This window comes from Protopterus annectens, chromosome 2.part1 (assembly GCF_019279795.1).
Source record: "Protopterus annectens isolate FY-2018-M chromosome 2.part1, PAN1.0, whole genome shotgun sequence".
NCBI lineage: Eukaryota > Metazoa > Chordata > Ceratodontiformes > Protopteridae > Protopterus > Protopterus annectens.
The window spans coordinates 168,889,155-168,905,197 of record NC_056729.1 but is presented as its reverse complement, the minus strand read 5'-3'; the positions used below and the strand labels follow the sequence as shown (position 1 = coordinate 168,905,197).

The 16,043-nt window shown below is 37.5% G+C and overlaps 1 long non-coding RNA gene across 1 annotated transcript in view; it reads left to right on the top strand.

Annotated features, from left to right (window-relative positions):
- The first annotated feature begins 7,379 nt into the window (after positions 1–7,379).
- LOC122793994 overlaps positions 7,380–16,043 on the top strand; it is a 139,686-nt gene continuing 131,022 nt past the window's right edge. Inside the window, exon 1 of the long non-coding RNA XR_006363600.1 lies at positions 7,380–7,657. This is a non-coding gene — a long non-coding RNA (uncharacterized LOC122793994). The remainder of the gene's footprint in view (positions 7,658–16,043) is intronic.

Genomic DNA, 16,043 nt, shown 5'->3' with positions numbered 1-16,043 from the left:
CTCCACAAAGGTGGGTCATCTGCAGACCCTGGAAACTATAGACCTATAAGTCTCACTAGCGTTATATGTAAAGCCATGGAAAGAATTATCATGGAGATGATCTATAGGGATATAGTAAACCACCAGACACTGGACCCAACCCAGTTTGTTTTCACAAAGGGCAGATCATGCCTACTCATCCTGGTGGACTTCTTTGAGACGGTCACCAAAGCAACGGATGAAGGCAAAATCATTCATATTGCCTACCTTGACCTGACCAAGGCATTTGACACAATATCCCACTCAGGCATTGTTGACAAACTCAGGATGTTAGGTACAAACCTGTATGTCACCCAGTGGATAGACAGCTGACTCACAGACAGGACCCAGGAAGTTAGAATTGGGGAGTCCACCTCTACAAAGAGGCCAGCCACAAGTGGAGTCCCTCAGGGATCAGTCCTTGGACCGCTCCTTTTTGGCATTTACTTCTCAGAAGTTAAAGCCAATGTCAGTGGTCTCTGGCTGACTAAATTTGCAGATGATTGCAAATTATGAGCTGTCATTGATTCTCACACTGACACAAATGCTCTCCAGGGAGGGGCTGACGCAAACAAAAATCTGGTGTTAGTCATGGACTAAAACAAAATGCCAAGAAATACATAATAGTATCCCTTGAGAAGTCATCCATCCCTGGTAACTATCATATTGACAACACACCCCTTAGAGTTGACCCAGTAGGGGACGTAGAGACACACATGGACAGTAATCTATCCTTTGACCATCATGTGTCTACAATAATGAGGTAATCATTCTATGTTGCGTAACTTACAAACAAACGTATGGCATCTAAGTCCAAGAAAGTCATTGTTCCACTGTACTCGGCATTCATCAGACCTATCATTGAGTACAATGCCCTCTTTGGTATGTACCTAACCAGGCATATCCAACAACTGGAACATCCACAGAGGTTCCTCACTAAAAGAATACAGGGCATAAGTTATATGTCCTATACAGACAGCCTCAAGGCCCTATTCCTGTATTCTGTCTCCTACAGGCTTTTAAGGGGAGATTTATACCTGGCATACACGTCATTGACAGACCCCATTCTGATGGACCTCTTGCATATCCACAAAACAAACAGTACCAGAATTACCCATTTTAAAGACTTAAACCTTGCCTGTGATATAAATAGGACCTGCTGGAGAGACTATCTGTCTATGAAACAGGCTCCCCATCCTTGTGAAGCAGAGTTACTCCCTAATCCAATTCAAGTGCAACTTGGACAATTGGATGGGAAACTGGAAATTCATCCCTGGTTTGGCATTCATGTCTCTAATGGACACAGGCAACATGCAAATGGTTCATCTCCCAGGCCCATGTTTACACTTATCAAGGGTATCAGAACTTGTCAGAGATTTGGAATGCATGGCTAGGCTTAAAAAGGCCTTTGTGGTCATTAGCCTAGTATACACCCATGAACCTATGAATCTATATGTATGAGACACACATACATGCACATACACAGATTCAAAGATGGGATGTGTGGAGATGGGTCTACTTCATATGACCTAAATTTCATTTGACTGAAATTCATTTAACTGAGTCCAAAACACTGAAAGTTCAAAAGACTGAAAACTCATTTGACTGAAACGTATAACACTGACACATTAAAGTAAAAGGTATATGCCCTTTTCCCCACTGTAGTGCAATCCTGGAGTTATTATATATAGTTGGGGGGGGGGTGGAGGGCAAACCCCCCACATAGTTTAGGTAAATATTGTTTTCTGCGAAGAGTTATTCATTGCAGTTATAAATATCCATGTGTATGGTTTCAAATGTATAAAGTATGTGAGGGGCTTCGCTCCCACCCCCCCCAACTGTATATACTAACACCAGGAACGCACTACAGTGGGGAAAAGGACATATACATTTTACTTTAATGTGTCAGTGATATAAGTTTCAGTCAAATGAGTTTTCAGTCTTTTGAACTTTCAGTGTTTTTGTCTCAGTCAAATGAATTTCAGTCAAATGAAATCTAGGTCATATGAAGTAGACCTGTATATATGTATGTATGCATATATGTATATATGGGTCTAATTCACATAATCAGACATCTAGATGCTCAACTTTCATTTGGCCGAGGGCTGTCTCTGTCCTAGTTGGACCTTCCTGGTTAACAAATATTACATAATTAAATGTGTATGTGTGTGTGTGTGTGTGTGTGTGTGTGTGTGTGTGTGTGTGTGTGTGTGTGTGTGTGTATGTGTGTGTATCTATATATATATATATATATATATATATATATATATATATATATATATATATATTATATATATATATATTATATATATATTATTTAGTCACTAATCAAATCCTAGTTATTGGGGTCATAGTCAGGTGATTATCCCACTATACAATAAAGCTAGTGTACATGCTTTGTTTTTTAATACAAGACCATGCACTTTGCATTGGTTGTTGCAGTATGATATAGTGAGGACATAGTTATAGCTCTGAAAAAAAAATTGTAAATATGGTTAATCTTAAATCTTGCAGGATAGTCAGTCCTTTAACCTCTGTCCACAAGAATGAATCAAATGTCTCCTTTACTTGTACCCAGCAGGTCCATTCATTCCATGGCAGTGGAGGCCAGGCATACCTGGGCTAGGTGATAGCCTACAGTCCATTCAGTCCTAAACAGAAATCCCAGTCAGCTCAACTGTTCCATGGGAAGAATCAGGTAGTAAGCAGTGGTCCAACTTGCTGTTCCTGTGTGGTGGTGAACTGTCTCCTACAGCAGAGCATCTCTCCCCTTCCCTCCTGCTGTTCTTATGAGCTCTCCTACATACTGCCCTCCAAGGGGAAGGAAGCCTCCACATGATGAATTCTCCTCAGCTTACTGGGCTAATGCACACAGCACAACAGGTTCACTAGGCTTGAGCTCTGTGTGGTCAAACACCAAATGTTCATACTAGTTCTCACCTGTCTGGACATCCAGAACCATCTCTCTCTCTCTCTCTCTCTCTCTCTCTGTCTCTTTCACTTGCTCCAGGATGCCTGAGCAGGCAATGACCCCTCACTTCCATACTCCTCTCCCAGCTAATTCAAGTGCCTGAGACACTTTTTGAATTTGGGTCACCAGTGATATGGTCAGCGCCTTATCTGTGACTTGTATAGTAATTTGGTTTGCTCCCAAATCAAATTGTATGCAATTATAGATTATAAATGTATCCAAATGTATTTTTGTTAGAACAATCATATTTAGGCTCTTTTTATCCATATTTTACTCACACAATCCACTTGTGTATCTTTTCTAGTCAGCATTAGGTTTGCTTTTTCTCTTCCTGTCTCACAATTACTTTTTCATCTAATTTCTGCAGCTTACTGAATGAATATGGGCACTTGGACAGATGAATAAGATTGCTGTAATTAGTTGTTTATTTGCCCCAACATACATTGCATAAATACACAGAGTCCAGAAGGGTAGTACATCCACCTTTTACTTACCTATTATTATCATACAAAGGGCAGGCACAGCAGGTATACACACATTTATCTGCGCATAAATTGCTAATTCATATACAGATAGCTCATGAATAACACTCTACTGCTTTCATTTCTATAGGATGGTATATCTCACTTCATACGTTAGTACAGGAAGGAACAGAATAAGATAAAAATCCCCTGTTTTAAAATACTTTCACTTATTTCAAAGTCTTTGCATTCACTGTCATTGTATACAGTCATCTAACATGTCTTGGCTCAGTTCAGTCTCTGAATACAGGAATAAATCATTTACTTTATTCTTTCACTTAATGCTGTTTTTGTTGTTTTGCATTCAAATGTTATAATATCTGTCACAGATACTTTCTGCAGTACATATAAATCTTGACATTTCCACTGATGGGTATATCTTTAGGTACATTACCAGTTGTGAACAAGTTTAGTGCTAGGTCACTGCAGAAATAGGGAACAACATCTCCCCTTTTGTACAATATCTCTTTCTTACTAAACTGAATCTGCCTAAGTCCATGGTCTCTGTGCACTAGCCACTGGATACATCAGTGGTGAATTACTATATCTGTTGGCTTTGTTTACTCTGATTCTGGCATAAAATCCTTTGTAACTAAACTTGTGGTAAAATATTTATAATCACAGATTTTATAGACGTTTATGTATCAGGATGTATGATTATATACATGTCTAATGAGATAAGATGAAAATGGTGTGGTAATGACAGAGTTGTGTACTGTTATAATTTTTTCACATAGACAGTATATGTACCGATCTTTGGTCTGAAGAAACACATACACACACACACACACACACACACACACACACACACACACACACACACACACACACACACACACACACACACACATGTATAAATTGGGATTGTGTATCTATCTATCTATCTATCTATCTATCTATCTATCTATCTATCTATCTATCTATATCTTTATGTGATTATATGACATTACATCACCAATTTACTAAACTGGCATACACTACATCTACCACAAATGGCTGAAACAAACAATAAAAAAAAAAAGAATGTTTTATGCAGGAGGCAAGCCCCCTTGCAAACTATATGTGTGGGGCTGTGCCCCCTCCACCTACTAATTATATATGCCAACTCTGGGATTGCAAAACAGTGGGAAAGGGCAAAATCATACTTCACACTGTGTAGCAATTATGCAAAACAAACACCTGCATCTTGAGATGAACTGGCAGTGCAACAGAATAACCCTCCTAACTAAACAGTCAGTCTAACAAACATATGACCAAACATACAGAAGCTACATAATTATGCTTCTTTGTGCTACAGTCTGTAAGCAATCGATTTATTGAACCTGACTCAGCAAAGTCACGTTCTTCCATGGGTCCTTCAGGTGGGCACTCCCATGCTAGGACTTGAGGAACTGGTTTCTCTGACCTTGGTCTTAAATCTTTCATGATACATTGAGATCCGATGAGAATTGTCTCAATGAAATGAAAGGGAACAATATACATATGTAAACTGGTATATAATTCTGGAATTCTCTTTAGCGAGTCGCAGTATAATGCCCAGGCTGAAATGTGACTATGTATAGTATACATACAAATCAGATGCTACTAGACTTTGTACAACACTTCAGACGAACAGTATCATCCACTAATGTTAGCGCTAAAGAAAATTGTGGAAGCCTTTAAGCTAAGGTACAGATCCCATGTATACCATCAGAGGTCAATACTCCTTTCTTACAGGTTTTAAAAATTGCATTTGATGCATTTAGTGTTTCATTTGACTGGTGTAGGATTGTGAAACAACAGCTGTTTGTGTAAAACAGAAAACATAAATATATATTTTTTACCCTACATTGTTGCCAGGGAGAAAGTTCTGTGTGTGATATTATTATAGCTGTCAGGTGCTGCACAGGGATATAAAAATCCTTGCAAGGAAAAGGCTGCATCAGCATTTGTATATGTCATCACACAAAAGGAAAAAAAATCTTACAGTTTGAGGGTTATTTTTCTAGCTTCAAGAGGCATTTAATTCTTCTGTAATGTTATGTGCTTGTACAACAAATGATGTAACAGCTGAATCTTGAAAATGGAAAAACTATTAAGCAGTAGGCTCTGAATCTTCCATTAGGAATCAACTCAATGTACCTCATGTGAAAATGTCACATTGCTAAGGGTTATGGAAGTAATAACGTTAGTAAGCATTAGTGCATACTCCCATGATGTTTATAAATATCCTCAGCTGACCTAAAATAAGAATCTGTCGTGGTTTATTTATGAGCCCAGTGCTACCATGAAGTCAGTAACCTTGAGATAAAGTATCATCATGTCACTCCCTTTCCAGTCATGTTGCACAGAATCCTTTATGAAGCACTTTGTGCTACATACGCAGACACAAAGAGACATCCAGCGTTACCAGTGTACTGCTATATATAAGTATAATTTGATCCAGTTATTGATGTTTGCCATTTTCCATTTTGTAATTGAGACTTCTGACTCTTAAGAAGAGTACTGGATCAATGCCAGAGCTCTATCTTTGGAACTCTATACCAGGAAGTAATAGACAGTAGCAGGTTTCAGCAAGGAAAGTCAAGATCGATTGTCATGTGATTTTTATATGACAGTGAGATTAACATTGTCACAGCATGTATCATTTTTCCATGAAGCATTTTAGCATGTCAGCTTTACTCACATTTATTGCTGGTATATTATTACTACGGTTTTAGCTCAGAAGCATTGTTAATTTAATTCAACGTATTCCTATCCCTTAAGCTATTTGCAATGACAATACTCCTAGTGCCTTTTAATATCAAATATATGCATATTTCTAAGTTGTTAGTGTGTACCACTGATTTTATATAGTTTATTTATTAGGATTGACATTAGGTTGTGGAATTTTAATTGCACTAATATATCACTCCACTATGCACCAGCAGCATGAAATAAAACTTGAATCTTTTTCTCAGATCACACTATATATGTTTTCAAAATAATAAGAGATTACTAGAGAAAATTTCTATGAAGAAGTCTAGTTCTGGACAAAAGCAGGTGTCTTAGAATATCATCAAAGCATTTCTGAATGGATCGTAAAACTGCTAATATAATCTAAATTCTTTGCTTATAAAAGAAATAAGTTAAGCAAATAAAATGTTTTTCCTTGTATTAATTAAATCAGTTGCTGTTGTAAAATACTTCCAGAACTTGTTAGACTGATTGAAATTCTGTCACAGTGTGAAAGTTAGGATTTATCAGTTAGGATACTGTGCCTTCTTAGTAACAATTTCTAATACATGCATAACAACATTTATTCTTGCAAAATAGATTGTAGCTCTGAAAATCACTGACTGGCATTTCATTTTTAATGCAGTTGTCTGGTATCACCCATTAGCTGCAGTGTATTTTGGGTTGCTAACTGCATTCAGACCAGGCTGCTTAACTAAATCATTTCAGACCAGGCTGCTGTTTGCAGTCAATGCACAACAGCTTTCTATCAAACAACTTGATGTTTACAGTATAGCAAGAATATATTATTCAACAAGTCAGTCAACACTACACTGCCACACATGATTAGATTTCTTTACCAAACAAGCTCTTAGGACCTTTTCCATTACCAGGTTTATTTGCCTACCCTGTCTTATCATCAGGTACCCATAGTTTATTTGTGTTAACAATGTCTTGGAAAACAATATTGCCTCATGGGGGCAGTGTTGAGTTGCATGGCACAGCTGGTGTGGGGGTGGATGCTAAGATAATAGCATCTGTTGCAAGAGTAGTGGAGTTAGATGACAATACAAACACTGGATTGTCTGGAGCAGTACAATGTGTTCAATTATTTAAGGAAAGTAGTTCAAAGGCCTGAATCAGTTGCTTTCTTTTAGCTGTATGAAATGGTAATGTTTTAGTTGCACTGCTGTGTTTTACTTGACCATCTGCATTTTTTTGGGAGGAAGGTGATGTCTTATGTATTCCATCCTTGATTTACACCAAGTTGCCTGTGATTCGTTTTGCTGTTTATTTTGTGAATTACTGGAATGAGCATAGGATGCAATGTTGCATTCTGTGATGCTCTCATTCCAAAATTAATGGGCAACTTACCAGAAGTTGGTGTACTCAAGAATTTATATTTGCTGTGAGGTAGCATGGTCCATCCAGTATGTGACAAGGTCTGTTGAGGGTAAGTATCTGAATTCAGACCTGAAATCAGACTGTGTGTGTGTGTGTGTGTGTGTGTGTGTGCGTGTGTGCGTGGTTGGCTTTTTGGGGGTATTTCTGGTTATTGCCACTGCAATGTATCAGGTAATTATAAGAAGCTTTTTTTATGAAGTGGATAGTACACCATGATGAAAATATGTAGTGTGTTAAGCAAAATACTTTTCAGTTTGTGTTTTAATACTTGGAATTTGGAGATTTACCTAGCCTGTAATATACTTGAAATTGTTATGAAATAGTAATTTTGGGTATAACACCCACTGATTTTGTTTGCTGCATTTGGCTCCACTGCATAAGAATGTTGGTTTATAAAACAAAGGAAGAAAATCATGCAGAAGCTATACAAAGATGACTGGATATTAAATGTTAATATTAAGGAAGTAGCTATGAATGAGATATAATATTGTAGAAAGTTGTCCTTAATATTCGAGTTCTTTTCTTAGCTCACTGCAATGCATTATTTACTATTTTTATATCCTTTTCTTCCATACCTCTATGATCATCAAGCTATCCCCACGTGCCTCTGTGACTCATTTAATTCCCCTTTTCTGCCTGGACATAGTACCCCACATCATCCCAGTGGGAGCCATCCTCTCCTGGCACAGTGGTGTACTTTTTTGCATCTGCACCTTAATGCCAAGGCTGGGAGTGGGAGTCCGATGGGCCTTTATCTGTAGAAGGTTTTGTTTTCTGCATGTAGACCCTTCCTCCAGAATGTGGTGTACACAAATGCTTCTGCATGAATGTCGACAAAGCTACCATGAAAACATGGCTTTACAGTCCTGAGAGCTGTCACATTCCCCAACATTGCATGCCACACACTTCTGTTACAGGTGGCACCACCATTTCAGTGAACTCCTCCCATCTACCTCCCTCACTATAGGGAATGACTTACTGTCAGCATCTCTCTTTTTAACACTTTCCAGCAACCAGGTCACTAGTCAGTCCTACTGTGTTAGCTGGGGAACTGTGTCACAGTCATGGATTTATCTCTGGAAATCATAAAGCTGACCTTGAGATAACCAGGCTTCTTTACTTAAGAAATTAGATACATTCTTTGAGGGTAATTTTCTGAGAACTGGTTTGGTAATGACGGTGTTTGGCTATGAACTTTGTTACTCTATTCATTTAAATTTTAAAATACATTTCGGACTGTAATTCAATAATTTTTATTAATTTTGAAGAACATACTTGAATAAAAACTGTCTTTATTGTCAGTTTGAGTGATAAATTGATTGCATTATTTTGATTTGGACATTATCTGGTCAAATCATGATATCTTCACACTAGACAGACATATGTGTCAGGGTACAGAAAGTTTCATAATGAGATGAAATGATAACTGATGATAAGGTAAAAGACAGAGGTGCTAAACTGATTTAATTTTGTGAAGGAGAGTTTTTGTCAAGTGACTCCAGCATTTCCTCATTTCATTCTATTTGGGAAAATATTTGCTAAACCTCGTTTTTTTACAGTATCTGTAACTTTGATAATACCAGATCAGATTTGCTCTCTGCCATTTTTGTGTAACCCTCATGTAAAGTTATAACAGTGGCTCATTCTGTCCACCTGCCCCAAGCCACCTTCTACCCAAAGTTGTTCTATCTGTCGTATCCCTGCTACCATGCTAAATCCTTTTATTAGCCTATATAAAATGAGCCAATTATGTGCTCATGCTCCAGTCTCATTCCATTTCTAAAGATTATATATTTATCAGCATGGCATGCTTGCTGACCTCCTCTGATACTCTTATTAGGTTCCAGCTTGTGTACTTGCTCCACCCAATAGCTGTCTCAAGCTGGGAACTACTTGGCATAACATTTGTGATATCCAGGATGGTCTAAATAAAGAGGTGGAAAGTGGCTGGATGCAGCCATTTTCTTCCACAGGTATTTCACACTTTGAAGTACATACAGAATACTGGACTATGGGCTGAGCCATTTAAACTCTGACACAGGCTAGAGGTAACAAATATCTTAAAGGCATACACTGACATTGTAGGTAGACTACCTCCATAACCAAGAGAGATACAGGGATGAAGCACCCATTAGATCATTTTACTTTCACTATATGACCCAGCAAACCTGCATTTTCCTTGTGGACAGAGATACTTGAGGTTCAATAAAGGGGTCAGAAAGAACATTGACTAGCTGCAACATATTGGGATAGATCTGCGTGCAACAGAGAATCCAAACTCAAGTAAAATGATATTAGAAAAAAATACAAAATGTTCAGCATGACCTAGTAGCTATAGATGCTTGGGGCATGCCTCTGTACCAGAGTGCAGAGGCCCTGACAGTTCTTTCCTGCTACCCACCCCTACTACTCTCTCACTCTCTTTAAACTAAAGCTACTGTTATTTATTTACAAGCCCCTCCTATTTCAGGAGCAAGCCTATCTTCATGTCTCTGCTGTAATCAATCATCTCTTACCACCATTTGATGATGCACAGTATCAGTGTATCCCTCTTACTGTTCTCCCTGTAGATGCATTATTCTCCAACCACTATGTCTACACTGTCTCCTGATAGATATTGTTTGCCACATCATTTCTGTATTGCTGAAATATTCACGTGCGCTTTTAATCAATTTCTCTCAGTCTTATAATTTAATCCACAGATGTCATGTTACTGACCTTTAGCCAAACTAGAATGACACAGTTTCTGTTCAATCTAAAAAAAATCACATTTCTACTTATTGTCATAAAACTACATAAAGAATGTTCATTTACAAAATTCATCCTAATCTGTGGTAATATACAAGCTACTGTTGTCCTGGGCCACATCATGTTAATACAATACTAATCATTGTCACCACATTTGGAATTTATGTTATGATGTCAGACTTGCACACATCAGTGCCAATATTGTAAGTGATAACTTAACTCTTTAACATAAGCTGGCTTTTTCCTTATTAATCTGACCTACATAGCCATGAGAGGACACACAATGATGTTGAAGGAATGGCTGTCATCTGTTCACACCCTTTGACCTGTATCCTTTTCCCTTTTCAGCTTCCTGCCACTATTCAGCAGGATTTCCTCCTCATTTTGTCAGAAATGAATGCATCTAAAGCTTGTCAATTGGTTATGCCTGTGTTCATCCTGAATCAATAAAAAATACAATGGATGATCCATTTTTATTACTATCAATCTGCTTCCATACTGGTTGGTGGTTATGGAGGAGTTTAATACAGACTGCAGGTGGGTAACCATTTGAAATGTAGGAACTTGCAATACTAAGTGCTGGAATATCTTCTTTTCTTTGTGGTACGATTACCTTGGAGTTGGTATATATCTTTCAGGGGTGGGGGATTGCCCCCCCCCCACAATGAGAGATATAGGGGTGTTTCCCCCATATTGCAAAAAACAAGTTTAAAGGAGAAAAGTAATATTTGATATTTGTTTTTCAATTTTTGCCTTTTTTGGCATTTCTGGATTTAGCTTTGCAAGTCTTGGCAGTTCAAAAGGGAGCCCTGCAGGTCTGTTATTGATATTTATATGTATTCTTTACTCTTTATTGCCTTACTCAACTTAACATATCTGCTGCCAGAACAGAGAGTGTCTAATAAATAAAATATCATTGACTGTAGTCTTTCCTCTGTTCCCATATTTTTTTCATTAGGTGTGAAAGCAGATGCTTTCATTGACAAACTTGCAGTTCTTGTCCATTTGTTATAGTGTAAAATCCAGAACCTAAATTGCTGTAGCATGTCTAGAAATACTGTTTCAACCACTCTCTTTTTGTCTTGAACCTTAAGCAGTCGTCATGCTGTTTTATATCTATATATGTAAACATGTATATATATATATATATATATATATATATATATATATATATATATATATATATATATATATATATATATATATATATATATATATATATATATATATATATATATATATATATATATATATATATATAGTGACAAACCAAAATGCTGCCAGCCCAGCTAGCTGGAATTTTGTAAATAATTCAGTGTCATTTGTGAATATTAATATGATTTTTATAGAAATATAACAGAAGGAAATACTGCCAGCCCAGCTTTCTGGAGTTTTGCAAATAATTAACTAAAAACACCACAGACTTCCAAACCTTTAAGCAACTAAGAAATGAGACCAAAAAACGAATAATGAACGATAAAAAAAAATTTTACCTGAAACCACAACATTCTCCCCAAAAAAACACCCAAAAATTCTGGGCAACCATTAATCAATTACTACAGCCATGTAAACCTGTCACACCCAACCCACAAGGCTCTGACATAAATAACCCCAAACAAACAGCAAATTCCTTTAATTCATTCTTCACAGAAACTATACAAACCTTAGCAAGTCAACTTCCCATCAAAAATGCAAACATGTCAATGAGCATAACAAACCCACCCCCTACTTTTCACTTCCAACCAGTCTCAACTACTTATATTCTCTCCCTTCTAAAAAAACTCAAACCATGTACTCCCTCTGCCGACCTATTACCCGCAGAATACTTGCAATTAGCAGCCAAAGCAATAGCCTTACCTATCTCTATTCTGATCAACAGAACCATCACTGAAGGATATGTCCCTAAACTCTGGAAAATCTCCAACATTATCCCACTCCATAAGGGGGGAAATTCTACTGAAATATCTAACTACCGCCCCATAGCCCTTCTTTCACCCTTATCTAAGATCATGGAAAGGTGTATACACAAGCAACTGCTTCACCACCTTCTCCAGAATAACCTACTCTCTAACACCCAGCATGGTTTCAGACCATCCCATAGTACAACCACTGCCCTCCTCTCCTTTACAGATACAATCAACAAAAATCGCAACAATAACACCCTCTCCTCAGCAATTTTCTTAGATCTATCCAAAGCCTTTGACATGGTCAACCACCAAATACTCATTCACATTCTCCATTCCACTTCACTTGATACCCAATCTCTTAACTGGTTTAAGTCCTACTTACATAACAGACATCAAGCAGTACTCTGGAACTCCACTCTATCCTCCCAACTGCCTGTCAGCATTGGAGTCCCACAAGGGTCTATACTAGGTCCCCTGCTATTTTCCTTATTTATCAATGACCTACACCATGTGGCTCCCCAAGCCACATGCATACAGTACGCAGACGATTCAATACTTGTCTGCTCCGCCACAACTGTATCATACCTTCACTCCCTCACACAACACATATTTAACTCTGTAGAACACTGGTTTTCCCAACATTGTCTACTACTCAACCCTAAAAAAACCAAGCTGCTCCTTTTTACACCATTTAGCAAATCTCCCCTCATTGATTTCACCATAACATCAGCAAATGGCACACCTATATCTCAAGAGTCAACTACCAAACTACTAAGCATTACCATAGACAACAACCTCAACTTCAATGCCCATATTAACAACACACTAAAAAGCATTAACAAAAAAATAGGCTCTCTCTACAGAATCAAACCTTTCCTAACTCCAGAATCTAGAACAACTATAGCCCTCACCCACCTTATCTCACCCCTTCTCTATGCCTCCCCAATTTTTACTAAATTATCCAAAACAAATCTGTCGAAACTAGAAAACTCCTACCACAACATAGCCAGATTTGCCACCGGAAACCCTTACAGAACCCACCACTGTAATAATCTAAAACAACTAGTCTGGCTTGAATATCAACAGCAACTAAAAACTAACCAGCTTACCATAGCCCATCAAATTCTTTATCAACCTGATAAAACCCCTATACTATCAAGCCTGATTCACCCTTACCACAACCTAAAGTCCCTTAGATCTGCACACAAACTTCTTATAGACACGGTCAAATCAAACAACAAGGCCGGAGACTCTCTTTTCTCAAACACTGTTGGAAAACATTGGAACCTGCTTCTGTCTGAACTCTCATCTATTCCCTCTAAATCTCTCTTTAAAAAGAAACTCAAGCTTTACCTCAAAACACAATGGCTGTGCCCCTGTACCAACCCTGACTAACATTATTTTTATGTTCATCTGACCTACTCACCCCAATATTAATTCACTTTCTTTTCAGCTATTTCCATTTCCCTCTCTATGAAATGTTTAAGAGATACTTCCTGTTATCTTGTTCTACTATGATTTCTTTACTCCCTTACTTTTTATACCACTTAATTATTATTATTTTTTATATTAGAATTTAGTTCTTAACAGTTTTTATACTTAGCATCAGTAAAGTTTCTAAGTGGAGCTTATCTCCATTACTTCTTTCTTTTTTATACCACTTGTTTATTACTTTTTTTTTTTATATTAGAATTTATTTCTTAACTGTTTTTATACTTAGCATCAGTAAAGTTTATAAGTGGAGCTTATCTCCCCGGGCCTCTACTGAAAATGGACATGTATCCAGCTAGACTAGCCCGGTCAACAAATGTAAAATAAAATAAAAATAAAATAAAAATAAATAAATAATAATCTGTCATTTGCGCATTTGTGAATATCAACATGATTCATATGCTTGTCTTACAAATGTAAGAGAACTATATGTTATGTATATATATTAAACTACTGGTACAGAAGTGTGTGTTGAACAGGGTTTGTACAGTACTGAGCTTTAAGGATGTGTCCACAGTGTACCCTACTGGGATAGAACAGAAATGTATGTAAACTATATACCTGTGCAAATGTATGTTTTAAAAGTAGAAACTGGAACAAAGAGTTAACTTGCAAAACTTCAAAAAAAAAAAGTTGAAATTAAATTGTTTTACGATTGTGTTATAAAAGTTAGTTTCAATTCAGCAAGGAGACAGGATGTCTAGAACTAGGGTGCCTACTGCATTGTTTTGTAAGTGTTTTATTGTTTTATGTCTTCTGGCAACTACAGACATCTGAAAGATATGTATTTTTTCACACAGAGATGTTAAATGTTGGAGGGGTTAGCCTGGGAACTGAATACTGGTGACAAAAGTGATGTCATCCAAGCTCGCCCAGCAGTAATATTGGATATTAATTTAATAACTCTCTCAGAGCGACACCGGGGATTTTGTATTTTGTCTATGACGTGGAAACATCCACTCATCATCATCTGCATTTGCCTTACTAGTAGTAAGTAGGGTACAGTAATTTCATTTAGATATAGTTAGGAATATAGTAAAGATTAGTTTAGATGTTTTCTGTATTTATTTGAGACTGTCCTGCAATGTTGTTATAAAATATTTCCTGTGATTTTGAACTCTGAAGTAACTGTGTTGATTTATTGAGTGTTGTCTTGCTTGTTTATTATTTATTATTAAATATATTTAAACCTATCTTTGATTTTTGTGAGACATATTTAAGCTGTTAGAGGACTTGCATATGTATTTGGTGACACTGTACAGGCCACTCCTAATAGTCTGGCGCTGGGTCAAAACTACCATTTGGATTAAGAGTAACATTACACAGTAGGATTGGACACCCTTTCTTAAGGGCGTAGATTATCTGATAAGAGTGGTTGGTGGCAGTAATAACTACCATATAGTCTGGGCAGAAGGGGGCATAGCTAGTAAACCTGTGCCAGCCTTTCCCACGTATGTGTGCGTGTTTGTTTATAGATCAAATCTCAAAGTGTGTGTGCATCAGCTACTTGGGCAGGGACACAAAGCACTGGTTGGACAGAGAGGGTGCTGGAGGTTTTGGATTGACCACTCAGCTGAGATCTCAACCCTATAGCTGTGCTAGTGAGGAGGCTGACTGGGGATCTGAGAAAGAGGCAGAAACCAGATCCAGAATGACTGTGGTCTGTGTGTGTTCTTAAAGGAAATTGCACTGGCTAGCTGGGCTGGCAGCATTTTGATTTGTCTCACACACACACACACACACACACACATATATATATATATATATATATATATATATATATATACCTTTGATTGGGATTCTGCCGTTGAACATTTCAATGGTATTTTTATATCACCTCTCAACATGATTGTTCCTATTAGATGTAGAAAGTTTCAGCTCTGCTCTGAGTCACAAATATTTTTTCACTGACTAAGTATGATAGGCTATAAAACCTTGATGACCCAGAAGAATCCTTGGAACACACAGTGCACTACTATATAGCCAAGTTAAATTTATGCTACTAATAAGTAGAAACAAACATCTTGCTGTTCAGTCTCTCCATACCCATAGTGTTTTCTTCAAGCTTCACTGCCCAAGTAAGACATGGCAATCTAACTCCTCTCTGTGTGCCCCTCCTTTTGATGAAGCCACATAGGTCACTCAGTCCCTTATCATATCTGCCTCTTCTCTTACCACTTCTGTCATCCTCATGGATAATCCTATGGCCTCTTCAAATATCACCATTCGACTTCTCTTTGCCCATGTCTCCACAATCAGCTTTTGGAAGCTACTCAAGAAACTTAAGCC